The 7,577-nt window shown below is 37.0% G+C and overlaps 1 long non-coding RNA gene across 1 annotated transcript; it reads left to right on the forward strand.

Annotated features, from left to right (window-relative positions):
• Positions 1-16: 16 nt before the first annotated feature.
• Positions 17-2,748, forward strand: LOC105512395. Its single transcript, XR_001001841.1, has 3 exons — positions 17-101; positions 1,795-1,921; positions 2,704-2,748. It is a non-coding gene; the product is annotated as an uncharacterized LOC105512395 (long non-coding RNA).
• The last annotated feature ends 4,829 nt before the right edge of the window (positions 2,749-7,577 follow it).

The raw sequence follows: 7,577 nt of genomic DNA on the forward strand, positions 1-7,577 counted from the left end.
TTCTTTCTCCAACCTCAGCTTTTCTTAGTGCCTGAAGTGTCTGCAAGTGGAAATCCAGAAGAAGACAGAGAGAAACTGAGTTCTTGACAATGTATTTACTAGTGAGTAGGGGACGCCTCTTTCTACTGAAATTAGACCCATATTGCTGGCAAATGGGCAGTTTTCTCCAGTTTGCATTGGTGTTTCATTTTTCTTCTTTTTTTTGTTTATTTTTATGATGCAAAACCCACCCAGCCTGGATGTTCCAAATGCAATCAGAAGACTTTCATGTATCCGGCCTCCAATTACGTTTTCTCAGGACCCTAGGTTGGGTATCACGTGTCAAAGATTCCTAAATTATCAATATAATTTCTAATATTACACTACTTTATTCCAGCCCCTATTCAGGCTATTTACAAAAAAAGACATGAGAGGTCTCATTTATGTATTTCTTTTTCTTCTATCCATCCTATAAACTCATAGGGAAATAATTGACCCATTAACTGTACTGTTTGCTGAAATAGACTTAGGATTGTGATGAATGCAGGCAATAGAGATGCGTGAAGAGCAGATCACAGCCCAATAATGAGGCTGATTTTCTAGCAGCTGAGTTCAATAAATCCCGTATGATAGGCCTTGGGCAAGAGCTGCGCAGTGCTGAGGAAAAAGGAGAGTTTGATAAAATATATTTGTGCTTTTAAAAACTTTGCAAAAGGACAACTAAAGAAGTCATTATTATTCTTATCCCCATTCGTTTTACCTTTTGATGATTAATCTTTTTGCCTTCTGGTAACTGGAAGTAACATATAAGAAATACAATTACTTAATTATGGTTGCACACTCGGGAGAAGGAATATAGTAGATAGAGTACAATTTAGGGTTCTGTGAAAATGCTTTATAAGGGCTGGTTAGAAAAAAACAAAACAGTAAAGAGGCCTTTTTATCCTTGAACAAGCAAAGTGACAAGGTAAAGTTAAAAGAGAGGCAGTGATAACTGATGTTTGGATTGCCCAGAGAAAGTTGAGAACAGGAGGCTTCATATCACAGGAATCATCAGACTAAGACTTCCTCAGTATAGCAGCCTCAGCGGTCTTGTCTTGTGCTGCTGGAATGTCTTTAAGCCTTGGCCTGAACACCTGAATTACATAACATTAGAGTGACTATATGTATGAATTGAATCCTATATTCTGCGTAAAACTTGTTCAGTTCTGAAGAATGCTGGAGTCTGGTTCATTACTTTCTAACTTTTTAATGAATAAGGGACCAGTGACCTGTATTTAATAAATATTTGCTAGATAGGAAACATGTTTTCTATTACTTCTTTAGATTATTCAAAGCACATAATAGGTCTTTTAACAATTTGATTGGTGAGAAACCTGTGGTTCATCTAGAGAAATAATTTATTTAATCACGGTCATGTTTAAAAAGTAGTAAATCATCGTTATTTACCTTGTGACAAATCTATAATTTACTTGAAATTCATGGTAAATTTGTTTTATTTATAAAGGTTCAAGTGAAAATTTTATAATCAGTTATGTACAGGTGATTAACGCATTACTGAAAATTATCTGGGCTATATTATGCCACACCTCATGCGATATTTCTTTATAGTAAAGTTTAATGGATTAAGAGTGGGTACGTCTCTGTGAGTGAATCTGGAAGGCAGATACCAGCTTAGTATTGAGAATGAACTGGCTGGAACCTAAAACACTGAGTGTTCTGCATACGCAGGTCCTACCTATGTCATCTCAGCCTTCCTCCTCTGGACATTAAAAGGGATTCTCTGTCTAAACTAAAACATCTGTGATGTTTTAGAAGAAAGTGACTTTTGAAGATGTAGCTATTGACTTCACCCAGGAAGAGTGGGCCATGACGGACACATCCAAGAGAAAGCTGTACAGAGATGTATTGCCGGGAAACGTCAGTCACCTGGAGTCCCTCGGTGAGTCCCTCAACATTCACATACGTATGTAGACACACATTGACTCATTCATTCAATAAGTGTTGGAACAGCTTCCCCATATCTCACTCTAATCTCTTCTCTGATTCTCTCACAGATCTTATATGAAAAAAGTTTGAGCTCTCTAAATCTGCCTGAAAGAAATATCTTTATTTTATTTTATTTTGTTTTATTTAGTTTGTCACTCAATTAGAATGTAATCTTGACAAGGATTTCATGGTTTCCCTGGTACTCAGTCACTAATACTCAGAACAGACCTGGGAACTTAATGAATATTTTCAATGTATTAAATTAAATATTTTCTAAATAACTCTTCTGCTTTAGTCGCTATGCTTAGGCTGAGACCAATTAGTGAAAACAATAGCAATATTTTTTCTGTATAGAACACCAATTATTTTTGTAAATCAAAATTTTTTTTTGTTCTGCATGAGAATAATAATAAACATACTGTGCAGAGATTTAATGATTCTCTTTCTGAAAAGACTGTGTGTTATGCATTGTGTCTTGGAACTTAGGCATGGACTCAGCATTCATAGGTCCTGACTGTTTTGAATTTCCTTTTCCTGATGGACCTTTCGTTTGCATTTATTTTCTAGTCTCACGTTGGGTGAGAAAAATCCTGGGAAGTTTTCTGTGTTCTAGGTCTTGTGGCCTGAGCTGACCTTCACTGTTTTTATTCTTCCTTGATAGCCTGCCTTACAGTTGGTGATAATGCACATTTATTGACAGTGAACTCAAAACACGTGTACTGTTTCCACTAACAGGGTACCAGATAAGCAAATCCTATATAATTTTGCAGCTGGAGCAAGGAAACGAGCTCTGGCGGGAAGGAAGAGAATTTCTCCAAGGTCAGAATCTGGGTAAGCAATAGGGTCCTGTGCTCTAATAGGAGGAGGTGCTTTGTCAATGAATAATATCAGTCAAATATTAATTAGCGGTTTTATTAAATGAGTGGTAATTTCTAAAATGTAGGTTAAGCTACTGGAGCAGAATTCTTAGATGTTATTATCATTTTGTTCATATGTCAGATGTTACTCTTATGTCCTCTTGCCTTTTCTTTTACTTTCTGGAAAAGGATAATTCATGTACTTGTTGGGGTTAAACTATCACATGCTGACTCTTTTCCCGATACCCCTGTGAAGACTATCCCTCTATTTACCTGCCTGATACCTCATCTCCATTTGAACTCTTTTCACATTTTAATTTTAAAACTCTTTTCTAATTGCTGACGCTGTACAATATGTTTCTTCTATTGAAGTATTTTCTTCATTTGACACATTTGCCACATCTAAGTGTCAATTTTTTAAAAAAAGGTAAATGGGCCTTGGGGTTTTTCAAACAATTTTATTACCATAATACCAAGGTAACAATTTATTTTTCAATTATTTCAGACAAGGAAAGTGTCCTTAAGAAAAAACACACGATATCCATGCATCCTATCAGAAAAGACGCATCCACCGGTATGACAATGGTGAGTTTCATAGCTGTGTACACCAGTCATCTAAGTTAAAGACCTGGTAATGGGTTAAGTTAGTAATGACGCACAGTCACCTGAGTGTAATTAGGCTGGCATTACGTGCTTTCTAAGCAAAAAAAAAATTGATACTTTGAATTCAGTGAATAAAGTGACCTGTGTTCTAAACCATAACATGAGATCTTTAAAATAGAACAAGTGCATATACATTGCTCATGCTCAGACTTTGGAAGATATTGATATCATCACAATTAATGGAATAACTCTGCAGTTGGGATCTTACAAAAGAGAAAATATCTGTGTCTGCAGGAGATAATGTGTATGCAAGTGTCAATCAAGAAAAATGACGAGACAAGTCTCAATCATTTTAGGAGATTTATTTGCCAGTGTTAAGGACATGCACCTGGGGGACAGGTGTGTACCTTTCTCCAAAGATGATTTTCTCTAAATTTAAAGGGGGAAAGGGTGGAATATTGAGAAGTACACAATTTTCATGTAAAAGGTGGGTAGAAAAAAATAATCATTCATGTATTTTTCTGGCTCAGTGAATCTGGATTTTTTTTACATGAGATGACATAAACAAATGAGGCAGAGGAATAATGCAGGAAAGCTGCATTTTACTTAAGACAACAAAGGCAAAATAGGGCAGGGAAACAATCGGATATGCATTTGTGTCTGGTGAACTGGCGATGACTGCACCTGTAAAGACAAGCTATCAGTTTGTATTGCCATGGTGTCATTTTAACACCTCATGAGGAATTTCCTTGTGGGCAAAATATGGGGGAAGCATGTAGCTTTTCATCTTGTAGCCATATTATTTAGGAACCAGAAGGGCGAGGCAGGTTTGTGTGACCCTGTTCCCACCTTGATTTTTCCCTTTGGTTAAATGAGTCTGGGGTGCCAAAATTTAATTTCCTTTCACACAAGTAACATTGGAAAGATTTCAACTGGGCTCTACCACTGAATGGTTGGTCTAGGATTCAAAGGTGGTGAAATGAATGTATAGATGTATGTCGGTAAATCATTAAGAGCTTTTAATCTTTGTCCCTAAAGGAGAACTCTCTCATTCTGGAGGATCCCTTTGAATGTAATGATTTGGGAGAAGATTGCACTCACAGTTCCACAATGACTCAGTGTTTGTTAACTCAGAGTGGAAAGAAACCCTACGTCAGCAAACAGTGTGGAAAATCCCTTAGTAATCAGTTGTCCCCTAAACCACATAAACAAATTCATACTAAAGGTAGATCATATCAGTGTAATATATGTGAAAAGGCCTATACTAATTGCTTTCACCTTAGATGGCACAAGATGACTCACACTGGAGAGAGGCCATATGCATGTCATCTATGTGGAAAATCCTTCACTCAGTGTTCTCACCTTAGAAGACATGAGAAAACTCACATGGGAGAGAGACCATATAAGTGTCATCAGTGTGGGAAAGGCTTTATTCAATCCTTTAACCTTCGAAGACATGAGAGAACTCACCATGGATAAAAGCATTATGAATGTGATAAAAGTGGAAAAGTCTTTAGTCAAAGTTCTGGCTTTAGAGGACACAAAAGAATTCACACTGAAGACAAACCACATGTTTGTCTTCTATGTGGGAAAGCCTTCAGTCTATCTTCTGACCTTAGATGATATGAAAGAACATGCACTGGAGAAAAGCCATATGAATGCCATTTATGTGGGAAAGCGTTCAGTCAATGTACTAATCTTAAATAACACCAGAAAATTCACCCTGGAGAGAAAATCATAAATGTCTTCAGAACGTATTCTGACTTTAGATGACATGGTGTTAGGAATGACGAATGTAAGGAATATGGAAGAGACTTCAGCTGTAGTTGTAACATCTAAACGTGCCAAAGGACTCACATTTTGAAGAATTACTGTAATCAACATGGACGTTGCTTCAGTTACCTTTATTCTTCAGTCCACATCAATAAATTCATATGGAAGAGAAATTGTACGGCATGTGTGTACCAAACACTTGTTAGTGATCTGATCATAAATGACACTAGAGAGCTGAAACTGTCAATATAATAAACTAAGTCTTCAGCAACAGTTTTAATAACTTAAAATGTGTGGTACTTTCAGGTAGAGAAGCTCTAGCTCTGCATTCAGTGTGAAAATGTTTTTATGTGCAATTTGTTGTCAAATAACGTAAGAAAACTTTACTTGGATGAACCCTTTATTTGTATTTTCCATGAATAAACATTCAGCCAAGCACTAGGCTTGATGTTCACAAGAAAACACAGTGATAAAATGCTGCTAAAATGGAAAATAAGAGAGGAAATCCTTTATAAGCTAAATAAGCAGGGAAAGTCTTTCCAAGGGCAATGAAGTCTCTTGGAATACCAAAGACTTCTTACTGGAGAAGTTATGCCTTGAAAAATCATGAGAAATCCTTTCTTCACAGAGTAACACTTGTGGTACATGTGAGATTTCACACTGGACAAAACACGGTTAGCATCTTGAAAGGAGAAGATTCTTTAGTGGTAATTCATTTCTTAGTTGACACTAAGTTTCTCACATTAAGGAGCTATCAAACTTGAAAAATCACTGTGGAGAAACCTGATAGATTTCTCATCAGAAAAGTGAGTCAAGAAGGTGGACCTCTAGAAAAAACTCTTAACACATAGTTTAGCAAAATAATTCAGAAATTTGAGAAAATGTCTATTCATAAAAATGCAGCACATAAATGTATAATAGCAAAGTGACCTGGGCATAAATTGAATGAAGAATTATATAAGAAACCTCATTAAACATTTCCAAAAGATCAATACAAATATTGAAAGAATACAATCGGTTGTTGAAAAAGCTTAGTGTGTTGGTGAAGTCCTTCTTTCATTTATGCAGCCCTAACAAATCGATTTGCATCTGCACTCCTTGGCTTATGGGTGGTGGAGATTCCAGCCCAACTTCTGAGTCTCCCCAGTCTTCAACAGCTCTTTCCTCACAGCTCACCTCCCTTTGCTTCAATGTCCACTAAAACCACTTGTTTCCATCCAACCCTGGAAATGACACATCAGGAATCTTCAGCCCCACTTGCCAGATTTCTTAGTGTGTCATTGCATCGATTTAGCAAGGAAATGGAGGCTGTATCAAAGACACCTAGTATACGCATTCGGGTGTCCCCAGCCCTTGCCTCTGTCTCTGAGTAGTTACCTGGGATCAGAGAATAAGGCAGCCCTACTCTTCTATCCCTCAGAAATCTCTTGAAATTTTGTCCCTGAAGCCTCTCTAAGTGGAAGTATCAGTTCATCTCATGACACCCAAGAGTTTATTCAGGTAAGTCCTGAGTTATTACACAGAGACAGACACAGCTGTGCTCCTTTTACTTCTGTCCAGAAGATAAAACACCAGCATGAGAAAACAGCCGAACCCGTCAGCCACCATGCAAGCCTTTCCTATATTTGATTCAATGTACTTTTCCAGAAGCAAAATGAAAGTTCTCACAGAGGGGGCCTCCTCTGCCTTGTCCTCAGAATTGGAAAATGTATTGTCCATCAAGGAGCCTCAGTACTGAACCTAAAACTCAAGAGAAAATGTTTCCTGAATAACAAGTGGGATGATGACTTGAAATTTTGCAAAACAGGCACAATCTTAATATGATAGGCCTTACTAAGGCTAAATAGCCTTCTCCATGGTTGAAATTGACACGTCATTATATTAAAAAATCACCACAAGTGATTGATTTTACTCTGCAGCCAGGGTTTATGTCAAGTGTGAGGATAATGAGCAAGAAATTCAAGCTCTTGGCAAACTGGTTGGAGAGGCAAGGATTGTGTCCAGGCAGAGCTCATAACATTATTTATTGTTTAATCTATTTAATTAAATATGTAATTTACCCTCAAACTGTGGCTGACATTATATGTAGTCCTGAGCCACATTAAGATCTACTATTTGTGCTGTGAAATTCTACGGGATTTGACAAATGCATGGTGGCAGATCTCGAGCATTAAAGCATAACACAGAATGCTTCTCTCATTCAAGCTCTTCTTCCCTTCACATAGAGGGAATCAATCGAATTTTGTATACTGACTTTCCAATTTGTTTCTTTATTCCCATTTTCTTTAATTAAAGCACAAGATATCGTACTCAATTTCCATTTGATCTTCCAAAAGAAAGGTACTGAATAATCCATACCTGAATTTCAGTGATTCA

This window comes from Colobus angolensis, unplaced genomic scaffold (genome assembly GCF_000951035.1).
Source record: "Colobus angolensis palliatus isolate OR3802 unplaced genomic scaffold, Cang.pa_1.0 Scaffold210, whole genome shotgun sequence".
In the NCBI taxonomy this organism is placed as follows: Eukaryota; Metazoa; Chordata; class Mammalia; order Primates; family Cercopithecidae; genus Colobus; species Colobus angolensis.